Source organism: Mustela putorius, unplaced genomic scaffold, assembly GCF_011764305.1.
Source record: "Mustela putorius furo isolate JIRA1106 unplaced genomic scaffold, ASM1176430v1.1 tig00537350_pilon_pilon_pilon, whole genome shotgun sequence".
Classification (NCBI taxonomy): Eukaryota; Metazoa; Chordata; class Mammalia; order Carnivora; family Mustelidae; genus Mustela; species Mustela putorius.
Genome location: NW_025422471.1, coordinates 6781808 through 6806051, shown reverse-complemented (window position 1 = coordinate 6806051; position 24244 = coordinate 6781808). Strand labels below are relative to the sequence as shown.

Here is a 24244-nt window from a genome sequence, read left to right as displayed (position 1 = left end):
TAATTTTAGATGTGGAACTGCAAGGTTGTATGTTCATTGCATGTTTAAATATATAAGAAACTCAAATTTAACACAGTGTTATATTCTATTTACCTTAGTCTAAAATATTGAGAATCCATATTCGAACATGTTTTTTGGTTTTCTACCCAAATATGCTAGAAAATTCTTGCAACTCTTTCAGAATATATGCAACCAGCCTTTCCTGACGTTTGCTGGTGTCCACTCTAATTATAGGTACAAATATCCATTCTAACAACAGGTACAAATAGAGATTATAATAATTACTAAGAGAATTGATATCTTCTTAGCAGGCAGCTTCCCAATGTGAGAGAATTTATTACAGTATTTAATAAGAGAAAACTGGTCTTTTCAGATTAAGGAGAAGGTGCTGGTAAGAGCGGCTAATGGAGACTAATTAAATGAATTCCTTGCCCTAAGGCTGTGCCACTATGAAGCTCTTCTTCACTAGGTAATTATCCCACTTGGCTCTCATGACAAATGCTATGGAATAACTTGAGTTAAAAGTTTCTTCTAAGGGGGGCACCTGGGTGGCTCAGTGGGTTAAGCCTCTGCCTTCAGCTCAGGTCATGATCTCAGGGTCCTGGGATCGAGCCCCACATTGGGCTCTCTGCCTGTCTCTCTGTCTACTTGTGATCTGTCAAATTAAAAAAAAAAGTTTCTTCTAAGGTTTTTATTTTATTTTCAAAGTTTATTTACTTAATTCAACCTTAGACAATAAAACGGTTGTGAGTTCCTTTTAATGCCTTTGTCAGGTAGTGTCCCAGGCACTGAAGAGAAAGCACTGAACAGAATAATGTATCCCCTGACCTTAAAGAATTTACAATCTAGCATGCGCGTTAGCTTCAAAACACATGAACATCCAAATAAATGCACAGATATGAATCATGGTAAGTCCCATAAAGGAAAATTAAAACATATCAGTAGAGATTATTACTGGGGAATTTACATTGAAGAGTGTTGGGGCAGAGCCAGCTCTTTTGAAGAAGTGGTGATTAATCCTGAGTGGTAAATTAAAGCTAGTTGAAGAGGGGGGACGAACACCCAGGCAAAGTAAAGGGCAAGTGCGAAGGTGCTGAGACAGGAGAGACTTTGTACTTTCAAAGGAACTGAGAAGTCCTGTTTCGCTAGAATAAAGGAAAAAGGCAAAGGGAGTGTACTGAAGAGCTAGGCAGGAGTCAAATCTTGCAGGGTTCATAAGCTTTGTGAAAGCATTTGGGTTTTATTCCAAGTGCAGTGAGGAATGATTAAGGGTTTGATGCAGAGTCATGATTTTAAGTTCAATACTTTAAAATATCATCTAACTGTAGTGTAAAAAAAGGGCTGAAAAGAGCCCAGGCCGGAAGTGGATCATGTGGTAAGCAGTTCAAGGTACGTTAGAGAAAGAGTGACACCAGCAGGATGGAGAGATAGGTGGATTTGAGTTGCCCCTTGGGGGTAGAATCCATAGGAACTGATAACTGATTGGCCATGGGGAGCTGATAGAAGGGCAGTTTCTGAGGATCACTTTGGGTTTCTGGCATGAGCAGCTAGAATTGTGGAGATACCAGTTACTGCCACGGGGAAGGCTGAAAAGAAAGCAGTTCTGAAGAGATGATCAAAGCTTAGTTTTTCACTACATCAAAAACTAAGGATATATTGTATGGTGACTAACATAACACAACTAAAAAAAAAAACCACTTAGTTTTTGAGTTTGCTTCCTAATGGGATGTATGAGTTAGAAATGGAAATTTTTCAATAGATGAATATCACCTAAGTCAGAAGGAGAAGCAGAGGGGGAATATAAGACTAATGGCTGAATACATGAACCATGAAATGCTACTATAAATGCATCAGCAATTGACCCTGTCTAGTGAGTGTCTCATCACCTTAACTCTCAAAGATGACCTGGTCTCCTGCTTTCCCAAGCAATGATCTTATATCAGATCTTCCCAGTCTTTACCCTATTCCATTGGGAATCAAAACACTCTCAATGCTTTCCCCCCAAATTTCTCTCCACTCTTGATTTTCATGGAGTAAATCCCTCTGGTTCCTTTTATCTTATCTACTTTCTCTTGCCATTTGAGCCTGAAACGTTCATTTCTCTGAGTTTCATCCTGGAACTTCTTATTTCTTACTGTTTATGCTTTCACACCCAGATATAATAAGCATGTAAACATGATACAAGTTAAAATAAAATTCTCAGTTTTTCACTGAGGTTACAGATTTCAAGAGCAAAACAAGAGCTACCAAATACTTAAATAACTCAAATTGAATTGTTAGACCACCTATTCTGAATATATTAAAGATTATGAATTTCCCCCCATGTTTAGTGATCACATTTCTCTACCCTCCAAGAGAGTGAAGTTTCTGAGGTATTGGAAGAGAATTTTCTTGAAGATGGTTGAGGAATCACCATTGTGGTGCTGGAAGATGGGTGTTTTCTCTTTTTACCTCAAACCAAATGAGGTTCTTTGCCATGTACTGGTAGAATGTAATCTCATAATACATTTAAGAACATTAGATACAATAATTCTTAAAGTAGTATAGTATTAAAAGAAGGAAAGTATTATAAATGCAGGAAGTTGCTATGTCTGGAAGTATGTGAAATGTTTTTGGCTGTCTTAAACACCCTTTTTGTTTTATAGGTCACTACAGAGGCTAAAATAGCTTGCACCGCCCTCCTCCTTTTTAGAGCAAGGTCTTTTCTCTGGTGATGTGTGAAATGATTGGTATAATTCATTGACTGGTATATAAATTAACAGACGTAGGTGCCATTTTCAGTAACTCATTGTTTACAGATGTTGTGCTTTTGATTTTTTTTTTTTTTACTTAGTATGTAGAATAACATGATAGTGAGGTGATTGGTTTTTGTATTTTCCTATTTCCTACTTCCTGTGAATGAAGATCTGTAGCTTCATTTCACCACTGTAAACAGGGCTATTATATTTCCTCTCTGTAAATAGTTTCTAAAACAATTAAGATTTTCAGAAAAGTATAGCTGTTTAGACACAGAGACATCTGTCAGTCTCAAAGGTGCCTTCCCTCTAAAAAAATCAATGAACAATTTTTGAACTGTCAACTTTAAAAAATAATGATATGTAGTTTCATTTCTTTTTCTGTTGAATCTTGGAAATTATTTTAGTGTTTCATATTATACAGTATTTTATTTACTTATTTTGAAAGATTCATTTATTTGAGAGGGAGAGAGAGAGAGAGAGAGAGAGCACAAACACATGAAGGGGTAAGGGCAGAGGAAGAGGGAGAGAAAAAAGCTGACTTTGTGCTGAGTGCAGACCCCAGTGCAGGGCTCAAAACCAGTACCCTGATCTCAATCTGAGTGGAAACCAAGAGTTACATGCCCAACCAATTGCACCACTGAGGGGCCCTATATCACACAGTATTTTAGACTGATTGATAGGGAATTACATTAGCCTACAAATTACATAGTGATTTCAGTGATTATTTCAAATATTTAAACCTAAAATTAGATTGACTGACTTTTATTAAAGAAAAAAAAAGCAAGAACCATGGATGGCATATATTCAGGATACACACTATTTGCAATGTTGCCTGTACCAGTGTTGCTCATAGAATTCTAGGCATTTGAAGGATATTATTCGGATAAACCTGATTCTTATTCAAAATATTTGTATATATAATTTAAATGTTATGAATATATATTGGATTTATAATGCCATAACTGGATTGAGTTGTGTTAGCATGTCTTATATGCATGATTATTTCAAATATTTAAACCTAAAATTGGATAGATTGGTTTTTATAATCTTACTGAAAATGCAGGTGGTTTTCTATTCATACTCAAGCCTCAGTAAATTTTTCCCTGATTTAAAAAAAATATCATTTTGTTCTTTTAATATTTATGATGCTTAAACTACTCTTTTCCTTTCTGGAAGCAATGATGATTTGTTTAAGCATGATATCTAAGCCAGTTTTTAAACAACTATACTATATCATAAAATTATTTTTAAGCATAAGCAATTTCTGTGAGAGGAAATCCTATCTCTCTAAATCATACAAATTGCTTCATTGAATATTGTTGTCAAACCCAAAGCATTAAATCATGCTTGGTTTCTTTCTCTCTGAATATAATGCAAGGATGTTTCCTTTAGCTAGGGCAAGCAGAGAAGAAATGACAGAGTAATGTGAAGGCCTTGCAGTCCCTTCCTTGCATACCCAAAGGAGAAAATTCCATTGAATATCCTATTGTTTGGTCATATCTTCTTTTATAGAAAACTCCCACCTTATCTCTTATCCTTTCTTTTTCGACTAAAGACTGAAAACAACTAAATTCATTTAGTAATGTGATAGCAAAGCCCAGACTATATATACAATAGATAAAATATATTAATATATTACATATATAATTAATGTATATAATACAATATAATGAAGTGCTCAGTACCTAATAACCTTTGGAAGAGATTGCAAAGTGAGTAAGTGGATGTTGTCCTACAAACTGCCTAATGAAAAGCTAGGGAAATTTAATTTTTGTCTTCGGCATTCTCTTAACTATTTCTTTATCTCCAATCCATTTTCTGTCTCTCTCGGAAAATTTTCTCGTTGCTTCTATATGTAAACATTTTGGAATCTGGTGGTGGGCTCTGCACTGACTACTTGCTGATTATGAGGTGTATCTTGGCGCCGTGACTGACGCCTGTAGAAAGCCATTGGGAGGTGTGGATTCAGAAGACTCAGTTAATTCCTTGAACTCCTTCCACAACCAGACTGTCAGTGTTGTAAGGAAAACCATAATAATGAGACAAAAACTCGAGAATTCCAAAGGATTTGATCTCTCCTCACTCCCTCTCTTTCCTCATTCATACTCCAAGCTTTTATTTCCTCACTGACTTAATTTTATTTAAACAGATACTTCCATATTCTGGACTCTAACGTTTCTTAGAAGAGGAACTGTGTCTGAATAGGCAATGCAGCATAGTAGTCAAGAGTCTGTCCAAAGGCAGACTGCTTGGGTTTAGATTCTCATCTACTGCTACCTTGCTTGGTGACCTTACACAAGTTACTTAGCCACTCTGTCTCTCAACCTCAAAGTGTGTTTGTGAAAACTATATGGATTAATATGTACAGGATGCTATATGAATTCCTGGCTAATAGTAAATGTGTGAATATTTATAGTATTATCATTAGTCTTTGTCACCTCTGAGTCCAACATGGTCCCTAGCATTGAGTAGGTGTTATAAAAAGATTATAGAAATAAATGGAGGAATTGAACCCAGAGTGCCTTGCAAAATTTCATTGTATAATCTCTTCGCTAGAAATGTTATTATTCCCATGACGTCAACAGAAGCAGATGATTCTGAAATTGGAGCCAGTTGTGTTGGGCTAAAATATTTGCCTTCATATCAGTTTCAAAAGCTAAAATAGCGGCGAGGAAGGGCTATTAGACAAGTTCTAATCATACAAATTTTGTGAATTTGTATATGTTCTGATATCCAGAACCATATTGCGAACAGCCTACTGAGGCTTTTATATGCCATGTTTAAACTGAATCTATCTTTCACTGATGTGGGGAACAAAGGCAGAAGGAAACATAGATAAAATTAAATATCCTTATAACCTGCAGCCTGTTGACAAATCCTTGAGGCAAACAGAGTAAAATGTTCCTTCAGGAAACACCTGTTTTGTGTGTGTGTGTGTGTGTGTGTGTGTGTGTGTGTTTAAAAGATTTTATTTATTTATTTGACACAGAGAGATCACAAGTAGGCAGAGAGAGGGAAGGGGGCTCCATACTGAGCAGAGAGCCCAATGCAGGGCTCAATCCCAGGACCCTGAGATCATGACCTGAGCTGAAGGCAGAGGCTTAACCCTCTGAGCCACTCAGGCACCCCAACTCCTAACTGTCTTAATGGTAATGCCTCACTAGAGGGTAAAACCTTAGCTTGACAATAGCAAGACCTCCAATATCCTATGTCTTCTTTAGCAAATGAAATTCCTTTTGGAACTTCCCTTATTCTTCCCCCAACCCCAAGGTATATAATTAATTGCCCCTCACAATCCTCTAGGAGCAGCGGGCAACAAAAGGCAACAGGGAGCAGCAGTGGCATTGGCTCTTTCTGCCAATGGGTCCTGTCCCTGTGCTTTAATAAAACCACAATTTTGGGGGTGCCTGGGTGGCTCAGTTGGTTAGGCAACTGCCTTCGGCTCAGGTCATGATCCCAGTGTCCTGGGATCAAACCCTATGTCGGACTCCTTGCTTGGCAAGTTGCCTGCTTCTCCCTCTCCCTCTGCCTGCTGCTCTGCCTGCTTGTGTTCTCTCACTCTCTGTCAAATAAATAAATAAAATTAAAAAAAAAAAAACACGATTTTGCACGAAAGACATATCCAGAATTCTTTCTTGGTTGTCCACTCCAGACCCTACCAAACCTCACCAATATTCAAAAACTACATCATCACTACTCAGATGAACTTAAGTTCTTTACGGTTTCCTTCTATCATTGTCTTAATTCAGCTGGATCATCCTCATCTGGACACTTGTAATGGCCTTCTAACTGATTTATTACCTGCCTCATGACCCCGAGATCTTAATCTGAGCTGAGGGCAGATGCTTAACTAATTGAGTCATCCAGCACCCCCTGGAAAATACCAACTTTCAATCCTATTCTGTCCACATGTATTACACCATATTCATTTTTTTGTTCATTAAATCAGAAAATGCATATTAAGCATCCAGAATAGACCATAAATTGGGCTAAGGATAAAAAAAAAATTAGTGGATGGGAGGAGACATGGTTCTAGTCCTTAAAGAGCACACAGTGCAGTGAAGCACCCCAGTAATCCCCTGAGTACAATACCATGATGAGCACTGTGTGAGAGTGAGTTAAGAGTACAGCAGAGGCACCTGCAGGGACACAAAGAACCAGACATAAGCTGAAGGATGTCTGGAAGTGGCTAGCTTGGATTTAGAAATGTTCTAGGTAAAGGGGCACCTGGGTGGCTCAGTGCATTAGAGCCTCTGCCTTTGGCTCAGTTCGTGATCTCACGGTCCTGGGATCGAGCCCTGCGTCGGGCTCTGTGCTTGGTGGGGAGCCTGCTTCCTCCTCTCTTTCTGCCTCTCTGCCTACTTGTGATCTCTGCCTGTCAAATAAATACATAAAGTCTTTAAAAAAAAAAAAAAAGAAATGTTCTAGGTAAATATCTTGAAGGGTGTGAGAAGGCATACGGGAAAGCATGGAATACTTAGGCAGGGTACAGATCTGCTTGGCAGCTGATTTTTGCTACCTCAGGTATAAAAAGAGTAGACATAAGGTTGGACTAAAATTTTGGTTTCAAAGAGGAGGCAAAATAGAAAGCTGAATGTGAAATTCTTTGAGAGAGAGGGCTTGAAGTGATGTCTTGATATCTGTGCTGGTGAGGAAGTGAAACTGAAGGGAATGGTAGAATGAACTGGAGAAAGGAACATAGTTAAGGGATTTGAAATGTCCTTATCTTATTCGGTGCTTACCCTCAATTCTCTCCATTTCTCATGCTCCAGCCATCTGTTTCCCAAATGTAACACCTGACTCTTCCAAAGTTTTGGTCAAGATACTCCCTTTACTGGAAAGTTTTCTTTTTTGGAAACTTTGTTAAAGCCAAGCCCTACCCAAGCTAAAAAAAATTCCACCTCCTCACAGGAAACGTTGGCTCTATAATTATTTACTTTATCCCTTCCTTCACATGATATATGTTTTTTTTTGTTTTTTTGTTTTTTTTTTTACTCATTTTTATTCAGTTCTGCCTTTTTAAAGATTTATTTACTCAAGTAGTTGTTTCTCTCACTAGATCATGAGTTCATGGTAGGTAGAAATTTGGCTCATTTGTCTTTGTTTTTGCCTTGACGAACTCTATACCCTCTAGTGTAGTAAAGAAAAATAATTATGGTCTCTGGCTCATAGAACTTATATTCTAGTGGAGAAGAGAGACAATAACTGAGCAAATAAGTGAATAAGATAATTTTCTATTTTGATAACTGTATGCCAGAAGGGAGAGAGGGAGATGGTTTTAGTTAGGGTGGTCTGGCAAGATGTCCCTAAGGAGAAATAACAGGACTGAGAAGGAGCCTTAGGAAGAGCCCATGGCAGGAAAAAGAATGGCAGGCACTAAGGCCCAAAGTGAAAAAGAACGAGGTAGGCTGCAGCTTTCAGCTGGGCGTGGGCAGAACACTGACCCAGAAAGAATTTACTTGGTTAATGGTCCCAGTGTCATGTCAGTGAAAGAAGTTAACACTGGACAGGAACATTGGCGACCTTGGACACATCACTTTACACTTTTGAGCTTAAGTATTCTTCAGTAATACCTAGCAGTTGGTCTTCATGTCTAACATTAAGGCTCTTTTGGTATTTGATTCCTCTTCATTCTGATAGGTGGAGTAACCTTAGGATTTCTGAGAAGTGTGTGGCCTGGACAGGAAATTAGATTTTTCTCCTTTCCTGTAACTTTGAATCCCCTGTTTGAACACGCTGGCATCTGTGTGTGTTTTTGGAGTACAGATAGAGACAGAGGGAAGGGGAATCCATAGGTACGCTTCTTTGACTCAAATAAAGCTTCTTTTTAACCTGCAGAGAAGAGTCTGGCTGCTGTTCAAAGGCATAGATGTATTCAGAACAACCAGAGCAGTTTCAAGGAATTTGGGGGTAAGACAAAGAAAGAGAACACATGATCTTCACCTTTGCTACCTGTGAAGATGAACTGGGAAGTTTTTGGTTTAAATTTTTAAGTCTCCCATATTATTCTTCCGCTGACAGACCAGACGGGGCATTCCTCCTAAATAGAATTACCATTGCATTGGTGAAATGCTACCCCAGCCTTACCTCTAATGAAAAAATTCTGATAGATAGATAAATAGTCCCAGGACAGATAATACCATATTTAGCTCCTTCTCACAGATTTGCAGAAAATTAGATCTGAGATGGTACATTTGCTCAAGAGGATAAAAATGAGTGATTGCAATGGTTTATATTTTTGAAGTCAGTGATGAATATTTTTTTAAAAGATTTTATCTATTTATTTGACAGAGAGACACAGCGAGAGAGGGAACACAAGCAGGGGGAGTGGGAGGAGAAGCAGGGTTCCCCCAGAGCAGGGAGCCAGATGTGGGAGTCGATCCCAAGACCCTGGGACCACGACCCGAGCCGAAGGCAGACTCTTAATGACTGAGCCACCCAGGCGCCCCAGTGATGGATATTTTTTATCTTAACTTCTTAAATTCAAATTGCAAGGGGTCAGAGACGCTTAGTTTTGATTAAAGATTAATATAAATTCAACCATAGATTGAATTTGGACCCTTTTTTTCCCCAGAAAAATGGTTACTTTGTCCAATTAGTATTTGAACTGTTATTTGTGTTAAAGATGAATACATGACAATATATATTGTGTGAAAATGATTTATGAGATGTGAATGCAAATAGACTTTATTTTCAGACATAAAGAAAAACACTTTGTGTTTGGAGGAAGATGATGAGTTGGGATTTTCATGCTGTTCTGATTAAAAGACTGTTCCTTTGATGATTGAAAAGATGAGATATAAAATGATATTATTTGAGATAGTTTTAATTTTCATAATGAGGTTAACATTCCAGAATATAAATTGCCATAGTAATTACAGATCTTTTATTTGTCATTTTCATGCAAACCAGTTAGCTATGGGATAACAAGAGGGTGCTTTGAATGTAGTTCAATTTTTTTTAAAAGATTTTATTTATTTATTTGACAGAGATCACAGGCAGAGAGAGAGAAGGGGAAGCAGGCTCCCTGCTGAGCAGAGAGCCTGATGCAGGGCAGGCCTCCATCCCAGGACCCTGAGATCATAACCTGAGACAAATGCAGAGGCTTAACCCAACTGAGCCACCCAGGCGGCCTGAATATAGTTCATTTTAAGGAAGGTATGTTGCAGGAGAAAATTTTTTTATTCATTTGTACACTACTTTTGTGAGAAGTGAAGATATTGAAACATTTCTGTTTTTTCAACAAAGAAAACTTTCCCAGTCCCTTTTTATCTTAAGATAAAGTAAATTCAAATATGTCTCACTAAATTTTTTTATAGGGTTAGTATTAAATTTTGCCGAAAAGTGATATACCAGGAGATTTAAAATTTCTGCTACTGCAAACCTAATACTGTTATTCAGCATGTAAGTATATTGTTAGCTGAGTTTTTTTTTAATCTTCTGAGTTAAGTAGAGAAATTACCCAAATGTTTTAACGTTTTTGGCTTATGTCTCCACTGGATTATTTTCAGAAAAGATATGTTATCGATTGTAAATCTACCATCAGAACTAACCGAGAAATGGTGGTATGGTGGTATCAGTGTCAGTGTGCTTTTAGAAAGACTTCATAGACACATATATTGAAGGCTATCACAGAAGATGTTAGCTTAAAAAAAAAAATCTATAGGGGAAGAAACAATTTCATCCCTCAAATACTGAACCTGAAAACTTTAACAGACTAAAAACTCACATTTAAAAAACTTAAAACATAATACTTAAAATCAATAAGAAAAATAGAAACTACTGAATAATGCAGAGATCCCTATTACTTAATAAATAGAATAACATTTATTTTATAGAAACTTGAAATAGAAACTTGACAGGCCACTGAATCAAATAAAACACATGGCTATCTTGATTAGAACAGTCAAAAATGAATGATTTTAATAGACTTGCCTATCCTTCAGTGTTTCCAACTCTTTGTCACCTTCCTTATGACTTTAACACATGTAATGTCTGTCAAAAGTGGTTCATCCAGGACTTCAGAAGAGCAACTTGAGAAGGTAGAATTATTCTTTCAGAATCTACAATGAACTGTGTTCAGCAACAATGGTTGCTTTATGACACCATTTAATTAGTGTGTTACGGGGCGCTCAGGTGGCTCAGTTGTTAAGTGTCTGCCTTCAGCTAGGGCCAAGATCCCAGGGTCCTGGGATCGAGCCCCACATTGGGCTTTCTACTCAGCAGGAAGCCTGCTTCTCCATCTCCCACTCCCCCTGCTCGTGTTCCCTCTCTCACTGTCTCTATCTCTCTGTCAAACAAATAAATAAAATCTTAAAAAAAATAATTAGTGTGTTACGGAAATTGTAGCCTAATATAAAAGTCAAACATGGCACTATTGTGTCATGTACCTCCTTTTAATTGAGGCTAATATTGATGAGGGATGACCCTATTTATGAAAAGAAATCTGTCTTAGGGGGTGCCAGGGTGGCTTGGTGGGTTAAAGCCTCTGCCTTCTGCTCAGGTCCTGGTATCAAGCCCGGCATCAGGCTCTCTGCTCAGTAGGGAGCCTGCTTCCCCTCTCTCTCTGCCTGCCTCTGCCTACTTGTGATCTTCTCTCTGTGTCAAATAAATAAATAAATAAAACTTTTAAAAAGTCTGTCTTAGGCATATGATTTCCTAGATTGTTCTATTAAAATTTAATGAGTTTAGAAATTTGGTTTTATTAAACTCCAAGATCTTACGCACTATATCTAATCTACTATTTGTTTCTGAAAGAATTATGTCAATTCTGTAAGGTTAGAGAGGTCTTTTTTCCTTCTGTTCCCTAATCAATAAATAACAAATTTTGAAAGGAAGATAACTCATTCCTGCCTCATCTTGATAAAATGAAATATGAGAATTTTATGTATTTGTGAAGATCTATATTATTTATATATATATGGAATTGGCTTTTATTTTTTAAAGGAATGTTTTGAGAGGAAACTGGCATATATCATGGAACAGAAAGGCTTTAAGAATGGGAGATAAGACAGTTATAGTACTCTAGAAAGGAACACCGAACCCAGCCTTGCTTATCTGTGCATGTGAATTGTAAATTCCTTAGTATAATAAAATAGTTGTGTAACTAAAATTTTGAATATAAATTAACTCTTTAATTAAGGTCAACATTGAATATTAAATATGTAATATAGTTCTGTGAATATTTTAAGATCATGAATTTAGTACAAACTAGGTTTATGACCTGCTTGACAATATTTCATAACATATTAATTTTGCATTTACAGTATTTATTCCTAGTTAGCAATTATATATTTATTTGGCTGTGATTTTGTTTATGCCAGTTTTTCTTGGTATGTTGTACTCTCCATGAGGCCCTGAACCATGCTAAACTTGTTTTCTACAGTATGTTCCAATGTTGCCACAGTAGGCATTTAAATATTTGCTAAATGTTGTTTTTATTACATAATCTGTGGTCAGTTGGAAGAGATATGTAGGAAAAACATTTTTATATAGCATGTTGTTGAACCTATATATAGTTTTCTATTTTATTTTATTAAAGATTTTATTTTTTTCAAGGTTTTATTTACTTATTTGAAAGAGTGAGAGAGGCAGAGAGACAAAGAGAGACAGAAAGACCAAGCAACACGTGGAGGGGGATAGAGGGAGAGGGGAGAGAGCCTGACAGACACTGGATCCCAGGACCTCGGAATCATGACCTGAACAGAAGGCAGATGCTTAACTGACTGAGCCACCCAGGTGGCCCCATACTTTTCCATTTTAATATATTGTCTTTAGGACTTTGTATAATCTGACTCTCTAAACATTGTTTCTCTTGGAACTCTCAGTCATATTTATAATTTCAAATATATAATTCATATATTCAAAGATATAATTCATATATATATTCACAAATAAACTCTCTCTCAAATTTTAGAACATTTTTTAATAACTCTTGACTATCCTGTCACCTAAACTCAGAATGTCTAAAATCTGATTTGTCATTTATTTTTCAAATTTACTTTGATAATTTTGTCACATATTTCTAAGATCTCAATCAGAAAACTATACACATCTTAACATTTTTCTTTTTGCTTCTTTTATCTGTCCATAACTATACCTAATTAGTCATAAAGTTGTATTGTTCTGTCCCTTGTTATATCTTTTGCGTCTTCATTCCTTTTTCATTACTGTCTTTGAAGCCCTTACTTTTTCACACCTACCATAGCCTTGTTCCCTTCTCTTCACTTTCTCTCCTTCCCAAAGTTCTGGAAATTTCATCACCATTAAACTCCCTGAAGCACCATGATCAACTAATTTTCTGTCCTTTTTTTTTTACCCTTTAGTGAAAAATTATGGAAGTCACTCAATAAATTCTTTAGGTCAACTCATTCCTTCCCCCCCATGCAAAGAAAAAATGAATTTAGACTGAACCACTTTCCTAATATCATCTTCCGAAATTGTCTTGGAAGTTTCTGCACTTTGATCCTTTAAGAGAATGTTCATATTTAGCCTGGTATTCAAATCTACCTACTGATTTTTTTTCTTTTTAGGTTTACTGAGATAACATTTGATTTAATCATTAAACATAGAGACTTGCACATAGTAGATATTCAACTAATATTTATTAGTTTTGTTTGGCACATGGAAGCTAATGTGTGTCAACTTGGGATACTGCTAAAGAACAGTTCTATTTTCATTAAATTAGCACAAAAATTTCTTATCTCTGTGTTTGAGAATTCTTTATGGATGGATGAGAGTACTTGTTTCCTTAGTCCTGGGCAGCCTACAGTGATAGGGGTTATGGAGTCAGTTATCTCACTGGGTTATCTCCCTGTGTGATACAAATAGCATTGTTTTCTACATGTGCCATCTGTGACAAAAATTGAGCAATGCTGGGTAGCAATGCACTGATATGTTCAGTTTATAATAATTCAACTGTTAATATTGCCTTCTGATTTTATTATGGAGGTAAAGCAAAATAAAATTGGTTTATTAAAGGTTGTCTTTTTGCTGTCAAATGTGCCATTTCTGGTTCTTTTCCAGTGTCACCTGGAGGCATCATTTTGGCTACTTGTCCCCTTGGGGATTGTTGCTGTCAAGAGATTAGCATTTCCTCATTTTTGTGATAAACTATTTTGTATGATTTCATGCTTAGTGAAAGACTCTTATGGAAAACATGCCCATGGCTTTTATAAGTGAAATAATATCAGAAGCAATTTTACATATTTTATAAAATATCTATTTTATATCTTTGTCAATTTTATCAGTTCTATGTGCTCACATAGAGAACTTTTTTTTTTTTTTGAAGGCATCTAAGAAGAAAGTACACTTACCATGTTTTGTCTCCCTCTCTGATTTTAGAAACAAACTGAGGGTTACAGAAGGACGGTGTTGGGGGATGGTGTAGCTGGGTGATGGGTATTAAGGAGGGCATGTGTGGTGATAGGCACTGGGTATTATTATTATTTTTTAAATTTTATTTTATTTTATTTTTTTATAATTTAAAAGAAAATTTTTTTTTATTAAAAAGCAATTTTATTTTCTACAGATCTTTTTTTTTTTTCTCATTAGGGAACAACTATTCATTTATTGTTGCATTACTTTTCCTATATGTCTTCTAGACAGAACAAAGACTTCTGTGGGTTTTTTTTATAAACATATATATATATTTTTTTTTTTTTAAATTTTTTATAAACATATATTTTTATCCCCAGGGGTACAGGTCTGTGAATCGCCAGGTTTACACACCTCACAGCACTCACTATAACACATACCCTCCCCAACGTCCATAACCCCACCACCCTCTCCCTCTCCCACCCCCAGCCACCCTCAGTTTGTTTTGTGACATTAAGAGTCTCTTATGGTTTGTCTCCCTCCTGATCCCATATTGTTTCAGTTAGTCTTTTCCTACCCCCCAAGCCTCCCATGTTGCATCTCCACTTGCTCATATCAGGGAGATTATATGATAGTTGTCTTTCTCCGATTGACTTATTTCGCTAAGCATAATACCCTCTAGTTCCATCCATGTTGTCGCAAATGGCAAGATTTCATTTCTTTTGATGGCTGCATAGTATACCATTGTATATGTATACCACATCTTCTTTATCCATTCATCTGTTGATGGACACCTAGGTTCTTTCCATAGTTTGGCTATTGTGGACATTGCTGCTATAAACATTTGGGTGCACGTGCCCCTTCGGATCACTATGTTTGTATCTTTAGGGTAAATACCCAGTGGCACTGGGTATTATATGCAACTAATGAATCATTGAACACTACATCGAAAACTAATGATGTTATGATGATATGTTGACTAACTGAACATAATAAAAAAATAGAATGCTGGTAAGAACTAGGACAAAGTTTTTCAAATGTTTTTGACATTTGAAAGAAGTTTCACAAACTTTCTATATGCAATTCCTTCTGATATTTCCTGCTCCATTCAATTTTACTTTTTAATATATGGATATGATCCACTAAACTGATTTAATTACTTACAAATATGTTGCAATCTTTAGTTTGAAAAAATCTAGTCTCAGAGTTATGGTATGAGGCAAGGGAAGAAGGCATGGTGGGCACTAAATTCAGTCAGATGCAGTGAATATTTGCGTTGTTGGTTGTTCAACAGCTATTTCTATCTTTAATTGTGCCCTCATTTTCTTTTGGAGACTGCTCCTTTTCCACTATGATTGTTTGTGGTGGGCAATTATTTCTAGGTGGCAGGCTCTCATCCTGATAGCCAAGGGGGCAGTCAGATGACTTAAGCTTGGCCCGTAGGGATCTGTCTCTCCAGGGATAAGTGTTGGGAGAGTGACTGAGGAAATGGTCAGAAATGACTGATCTCAACAGCAAAGTCCACATCATCCTGGATCAGGCTATTCCAATGTCCTGTTTTCCTGCCTCTTGTGCCTCCCTGGGTTCTGGCCAATCATATCTAGCCTTCCAGACTTGGGCCCCAGTGAGTATTTTATTTTATTGATCAGTGAAGTGGCACAGTCCACCAAATGCTTGTAATACTGTAGTTTTTGCTTTAGTGTAATTTTTTTTTTTTTTGCTTAATTTAACCAGAATTAATTAGAATGAATTAGAATTTAATTAGAATTAAGTTCTGTTGCTGGCAAATAGGAACTTTAATTGATTCATCAGCTAAAAAGAGGAACTGTTGATTAGGCTGGTATCTTCTTGCCTCCAGGTCATCTTTTTGATATATATGCTATGGAGAAAGAAGGGTGAGTCAAGGAGAAGTTGGAAATCAAACATTTGATATGAGCATGCTACTTGACAGAGGGCATGGATATACAGCACGGTTTCAGAATGTATCATGTTTTGACAGTAATCTAAATATAATGCCAAATGGCAAAGAGGACAGTTGAAGCTGGCTAGGTTATTCAAAGGATAAAGGGCCAAGAGAGATTTGTTTTACCTCTATAAACATTCCTTTCCTTATTAAATAGCTGTTTCAATTAATTCAACTGTTTTTATTTTGTCTTGTTGAATGCAGTTGGACCGGGTTTTTATATGTGGATAAATTTTGTACTTAAGGGAACTCTGTACTTAGAAACCGACAATTTGGTTGTAACTCACAATAAAATGAGTTGATACTTTTAGTTGAATGCTATTTAATTATCCCAGGGTACCCCCTCCAATTACTACTATGATTGCTGTAATTATTGTTAATTATTTTAATCTCTGGTTTCATATGGTGGGGATATTTTCAATGAACTATTTAAAAAACTGGTAATATGCAAAAATGCATAAAAGACTAATGGTCATTATAAAAAAAATCCCACTACATGTTCTTCATAAATAACTGAGAAGAGCAATAAGAATAAATGGGAAAGTAAAATATCACTTGAATGTCTACCTAGAAATAACCGTCCTCAAAATGTGATAAACACTGTTTCAGATATCTTTCTATACAAATACTGAAAAGATAACTAAAGGTGAGACAGAGTGAGAGTGCACAGGCACAAGTAGGGGCGGGGCAGAGGGACTCTCAAGTCGACTCTGCATTGAGCTTGGAGCACGACATGGGGCTCCATCTCACAACCATGAGATCCTAATCCCAGCTGACACCAAAAGTCAGTCACTTAACCGACTGAGCTACCCAGGCCTCACGCAGGTTATTTCTTAATAAAAGTATTTTTACCTATGAGAATAATTGGACAGAGTTATGAGTTGCCCAAGATATTTTAAAAAACTGGTAATTCCCAGTATTTTTGAGTATATAACCATTGAACATCATCTGACATAATATACTTAGAAGTTCCCCCAAATTCATACCTTTTGATAAAATCAAAGTAGCAAAAATTATTTGGTCGCATAAAATGTCCAAAGATGTGTTCATATAGTTATCAGGATATTTATTACTATGATATTCATGATAGTAAAAAAGTGGGAAAAATTATATTACATATTACCCAAGTTGTATTACCTTATTAATGAAATAAGGTAATGAAATAAATTACCTTATTAATCATTCCATGTGGTACTATGTAGCCTTGCCAAATAATGTTGAGTAAGAATCATTAAAGGCATGAGACGTTATCATACAATACCAAGTGACAAAATACAAGTTGTAAACATATGCAGTTGTCCCTTGAACAACAGATTTGAAATGTGCAGGTCCATTTACTGATGTACTTTTTTCAATAAAGATACTGTGCAGTATACAATATTGTAAGTATATTTTCCTTAAGATTTTCTTTTCTCTATCTCACTTTATTGCAAGAATATAGTATGTAGTAAATGTAACTAACAAAATATGTATTAATCGACTATGTGTATTATTGATAAGGCTTCTGGTAAATGGTAGGCTGTTAGTAGTTAAGTTTTGGAGGAGTCAAAAACTGTGAATTTTGGGCGCCTGGTTGGCTCAGTGGGTTAAGTCTCTGCCTTCGGCTCAGGTCATGATCCCAGGGTCCTGGGATTGAGCCCTGAATTAGGCTCTCTGCTCAGCGGGGAGCCTGCTTCCTCCTCTCTCTCTCTGCCTACCTCTCTGCCTACTTGTGATCTCTGTCAAATGAATAAAAAAACCCACAACTGTGTGAATTTTTGACTGTGCAGAGCTCAGTTCCCCTAGAACCCATCGTTCAAGGGTTAACTGTACATGAAATCACACAAATGGATGAAGGTGTCCAAAAGGTACAAACTTCCAGGGTTTTTTTTTTTTTTTTTTTAAGATTTTATTTATTTATTTATTTGACAGAGAGAGATTGAGATCACAAGGAGGCAGAGAGGCAGGCAAAGAAAGGAAGGGAATCAGGCTTCCTGCTGAGCCGAGAGACCCATTTGGGGCTCGATCCCAGGATCCTGGGATCATGACCTGAGCCGAAGGCAGAGGCTTTAACCCATTGAGCCACCCAGGCTCCCCCAAGCTCCCAATTTTAAAATAAAGTGATGGAGATGTAATCTACAGCATGGTGACTGTAGTTAAATAATACTGTATTGCATATTTGAAAATCACTAAGAGAGTTGGTCTTAAAAGTTCTCATTACAAGAAAAAATATTTTTTTAACTGTGTGGTGATGGACATTAATTAGACTTATGGTGGTGATCATTTCACAATATATACAAGTATCAAATCATTATAATGTGCACCTAAAACTAATATGCTTCAATTATGCCTCAATTTAAAAATCATGTGAAAAGAGACCGCTGAATTGGCCCTGCTACTCCAATCATCATCCCCAGGAGATATCCGCAAAAGTTATAGGCTTCAGGGATATTCACTGTGGTGTTGAGTTCTCGAGCTAGCAAGGAGTGCTGTGGCTTTTCTGTCGTCATAGTCAAGAAACTAAGAAAACTCTTCACAAACTCGGAAAAATGGCGTCAAAGGGAATACCTTGGTGGTGCCCAGAGGAGGATGACATCGGTATCTCAATCTTAAATTCGATATCTGTTCCTGTGGCAGCCTTGCAGATCTACTCTACAGTTACGTAAACAGGGCAAACAGAACAACTACCAGGAGACAGGGAGCTGCGGGGAGGAGCTGTGCTTGTATTGTATAGGGCACCAGGTGGTGGAATTATATGCAAAGCTATTGATGCAAACGAACCACGTGTGCTTGATCACTGCTGCTGGCATTTAGGGCAGGATTGGAAGCACTGAACAGGGTAGATGTTTCATCTCAGAAGGCTATGCAGTGGGGAGGTATCCTTGAAGAGACAGTTGATAGAATTCACCTGTGCTCTAATAAAAGGAGGGTTTCGACACCCACCCATGACTGGGAGAATGTTTTCGTCTGGAAGGGGAGTAGGACGAACAAGATAGGTAACGACGTTTTTGGCATTTTTCTGTAAGCTCTACATTCTGCTTTAACAAAGAAAAAGCTAGAACCAGAAAAGGGAGGCAGGAAGAAGTACTGAAGAGCTTGAGTTAGGAGAGGGGAGTGTAATGGAGATGAAATTGGTTTTAAATTTGTGTAGGATTGGAACCTTGTAGATTTTGGCTCAGGTTATTTTAAGATGTGGGAAAGGGAGATTCAAAAGGGTGGTTATTGAAGGCAATAAAATCATTCCATAGTTGGATTTCACTGAATTAAGATTGTTCAAGTAATCTGTCAACACTTGAATGCTGTCTAATGCTCCTGCATGCACTGCATAGGCTGTTGGTTTTATTTATCTTTTGGTAACTAGTAAATTTATGGTTATAAACCATATGAAACTTTTTACTATTCTTGATTTAAATCTCAGGACAGAGATCATTGAGTACATAATTCTTATGACATCAGGAAGCATTTAACAACTTTAGTACTAATGATTATCTTTGGTTCGAGAAATATAAATTTTACTAAGAATTCTTTGAGAATTATCATGGTCATGTTGTTAAAAGAACTCAGATACTAAGTCCTCATTTTTCAAGGATATAAGAAAGTAAATTAGTGGTTATGTTTTGAGATTTTTGTCTACATACCCAGAATGTTAAAAAATCCTGTATGTTGTGCCCCTCTTCCTTCTGAAACATTACCCTGTCCCCAGAGCAGAGGTAGGTTGAGCCATAGAGCACCCCTGGGCCCTGGTTTTATTTATTTGTTTAAAGTAAGGAAAGACTGCTAAAAATGTTTACACAATATTTGCTTTATTTTATTTTATCTTTTTTAAACTCCTGTCTCTGCCAGTAGAATTGGAGAGTCTTGGTAGAAGTGAAGGGGCTGACCCATGGACCCAGGGTCATCGTCTACCACTCTGAGACTTTATTGTATCCTCCCTCTTGGTGACTATTCCATGTTCCCTCCTATAGGCCTTCTTTTTTTGTTGTAGTGAAAGGGATGTTGATACCATCCACTTTTTCTTACTAATTCACCATTGTAACACAAACAGTGCTTCTGGAGTCCTTGACAGATAAAATGAATAGGGAAGAGGGAGAAGAAAAAGTGAAGGAAAATTTCTGACAATGAAAGTAAAATGAAAAAGGAAAATAAAAACCGAAAATAAGGGTTGGTAGAATGACATCGGAAGTTGCTTTTAATTTCCTCTCTGTGGCACTGTTATTTCTGGGCCACCCTGCTCTGTGGTTTTCTGGTTTTCATAATTGAATGGATGGAATTGACAGGATGTATGAATGGCATTACTATGATTATGTAACAGTCTAAACAGTTCACTGTTGTGTGAAAGTGAATGAGGACTACATTTTACTGAACTGTTACCCTGCTTTGGCAGCTGTTACACTGTGATAAATGACCACAGAATTAATTGAAGAGGTTATAATACTATAAAAATGTATTTCCATGGAGCAGTAATAATGAGACTTCATTGTTAGTCAATGAGTGCCCACCATTTATTCGAGATTTCTCTTCTAGTGCTAGATACATTGTTTTTGAAGCACCTGTTAAGAGTACATTTTAGAACTTTATTTGGAGAGGTGCCAACTTTTTCTCTTTTCATTTCAGGATTGTCATAAAGGCTCAAGGTTTGTGTTTTAAACTTGGTTTCCTTTCTTTTTGAGTACTCTCATACTATCCCATTTCCCCTAGTTAGTTGTCAACTGATTGACTTAGAGCTGAATTGAATCTACCAATTCATTGTTCTTAAGTTATCTTCACATATTATGAAAATTCCTTGTAAAAAATTCAGAAACTAAATACAATGTAAAGAAGGCATTACCTTTCCTTTCTGCAGTTGTTAAAGAAGTATTCCTTTAAAATTTTGTTCCATCAGTGTGTTTTAAACATTCACATGTGCTCACCTCTATTTCAGATTATCTGGAAATTATAGCAGGAAAACTTGATAATTTTCTTTTCCATTTTAATAAGAGAAATTGTGATAGGACAAGTGACATTCTTAAGTGATGACCTGTGAACCCACTTTGGGTTCACATTGGGCACCCTGCAGGAGAACGTGCACCTAAACTTAGTATCCCACAGTCTTGGTGGTTTCCTTGTCAGTATAGGCTGTACCTGAAGACATGGTCTGTAGGTGGTGGGCAGCCTGCTTTCCTCAGTCAACTCCTATAAATAGCTGGCACTGCAGAAAGATTAGCATAGTGTTTGCTCTAGAAGAAGAGAGATCAGTGTGTGGAGCTCCTTGCCCTGGAGTGTGAATGCGTGCTGCCCGTGTAGCAGAGAACCCTGGTCCTCGCTCAATTCTCTGTGAGGTGGTAGTAGGATTGGGGTCTGGGGTCTTTCCTTTCCTTGTTGTCTAAATTTCCCTGGTAAAGCTCGTGTGTGGTGCTGTAGAATCATGGGATCTTCCTTGAAGGACATAATTCCACTGTGTATGAATTGTGAATTGATCACACAATTCACCTCATGAGTCATGAGGTACTACTTTCTTGGTTTCTCTGAGAAGGAATTTCTCCTAAACATACTCGGACTTTTATTATACAAACTCCCTACTCTTTCCAGTTGGAGTTAATGGAATTATCTGGCTGGCAGGCAATAACAGTGATTGGCATTTATCAATTATCAGAAGCTAACTTATCAATAGTCTTAAAGGAATTGGGAATTTGAAAAAAAAAATTTTCTCTCTCCACTCTGGGTGAGAGGAAACAATGTTTTGCTTTATAGACTCAAGCTTTGCTTGTGTAGTATGTCCCTGGAGGGGAGGGAGTTTCAGGCCTGGTCAATTTTCGCATTAAGTTATATTTTTCAACTCAGCCTTTACCAGTGACACAGATGGAATTTTCAACTCCAGTTTGCCATGTACATTTTTCAGTTGGCTCAGAACTCAGGGGAAAAAGATGGCACTGATAGGGCCTGTTTGGATTCTAGCCTCTTCAATACCCTCTGTAGAACAGGGCTATTCAAGGACAGAAGCATTGCATAGAATGTTGCTCTGCTGCCCAGGTGCTCTTTCCACTGATTGATTCATCGACTCCTACTTAATAGGTGGTGCTGGAAGGCATAGAAGACAGATTTCAAATTCCAAATGTTTGAGTTTAACCTCATAAATTTGAAGATGGCATCCTGTTGGAGAAATTTACCTTGCAGGCTCAGTAAAAAGCCAATTAGGTCTTTTGCAGTCCAAATGCTTGACTCAGTCCCATTCTCACCATGGTAAAGACATCTAGAAACAGATTAATACTTACTGTGATGTACAGTCATAGATATTTGATAGTTAGCTAACCTCCATGGTGATGACTGAGAGCTTAAATAATTCTATAAATCTCTATGGAAATAGAGCATATTTTTAAGAAGTAATCAGCCATGCAAATTATGGCATTTAAAAGTCTAAGTCAAAATTGTTTGACTCTATAAACATGATATAAATAAAATGGTTTAATTACCAAATTGGTTTGTTGGGCATAGAGAGTTTAGGTAGAAGAATTTCATTTTATCCATCCCTGAAAGATAGAATGCATTTAATTAAGGTAACTTGATATTGGAAATACAGTTGATCCTCAGACAACAAGATTTTGAAAACTGCATGGATCCTCCTATATGTGGATTAAAAAAATATCGTATAATACTGTAAATGTACATTCTTTTTGGATTTTCTTAGCATTTACTTGTCTTTAGCTTACTGTATTATAATATTACTTATATATAATACATATGGCCTAAAAAATCTGTGGTAGTTAACTATTTGTTGTTGGTGGGGTTCCAGTCAACAGTAGAGCATTAGTAGCTTTGGGGAAGTTAAAGTTATGCACAGATTTTTGACTGGGTGTGAGGGTTTGACTATGCAGAGGGTTGGGCCCTTAACCCCCTCATTCTTCAAGAGTAGACAGAATATGTGTTTATTTCTGTGTGTACACATATGTGTGTATATATATATTTATATATATACTTCCATATATGTATTTTACATACATGTACTAGAGGGTATAAACTAAAGTGTTTGTCACTTTAATTTTCTTCAGTTATTAGTTTTTAAGATTCTTATTTCAGAGAGGGGGGAGAGAGAGCATGGGCAGGAGGAAGGGCAGAGGGAAAGGGAGAGAGACTCCTCAGCACAGAGTCCTACGTGGGGCTTGACCCAGGATCCTGAGATCATGCCCTGAGCTGAAATCAAGAGTTGGATGCTTAACTGACTGAGCTACCCAAGTGCCCCTCTTTAATTATTTTATAAGCATATTGTAGTGTGTTAATTCCAAATTCAGGCAAAAAATTGTTAAATGTATTTTTTATACCTTATGTCCAGGATTTGTGTTTAAAATATTACTGATGTTGATTCTATTTCAAATATGCCAATTTATAAACCAGTTGTCAAACTGGAAATTTTTAATGAAAGCCAATCTGGATTTTTTTAATGCCTTAAACTCTGCCCAAGATAATATAAAACAAGACAGAATTTATCCACTAGTCCTTAATTTTCTGAAGTGTAGAAATCAGTGGGTATAGAACACATCTGTGTGTATTTTTAAAATACTGTATGAAAGAAAATAAAGACCATAGGTAATCTCTTTATCATGAGATAGGGATCATTAAAATTTTGGTGATCATATTCTTTGAGGCATCTTTCTCTCTCATAAGTGGAATCTTTTATAAAGGGAATTATATCCTACATCATTTTTATCAATAGACACTTTCTTCTCCTCCAACCTCTACAACTCCTATCCATTTTAGTCATGTTCATGACCTTGGGTATGTCCTTCCATTTTTTCCAAGCTCGTAAATTGATAATCCACTAAACTATTTGTTCCTAAAGCAATTATGACCTATTGAATTGCTTGTTGTTACTCTATGGTATATAATTTGCAATTCATTCTTTATTCTTTTTCATGTCTAAGCAATTGTTGGTCATTTGCCCTATATGAAGTATAAGGTTTATCCAAGTTAAAGATAATTCCTGGTCAGATTCTACTCATAATCACACTGAATTTTTACATAATCATGTCTTACCTTTTAATTTTCTCATCACCTTTTAGCTTTCAAGAATTTTGTAATTTTTTTTTATTAGACTATCTTTAGGAAGTTCCTAAATGATTCACAGATTTTGATCTCTCTAAACTACAGTTAGCTTATTTGTAATTTGAGTACTAGCAGAAATCATTTCTAATGTCCCTTTTTAGTAGTAGGATTGTAAAATTTATGTAGAAGAAAGGTTTATTATAGTCTTTTGCAGGTTTTTACATATACATTC

General features: G+C 36.6%; 1 pseudogene; it reads right to left on the bottom strand.

Moving 5' to 3' along the window:
* Positions 1-18506, bottom strand: part of LOC101684870 — a 52574-nt pseudogene extending 34068 nt beyond the window's left edge.
* Positions 18507-24244: the final 5738 nt, after the last annotated feature.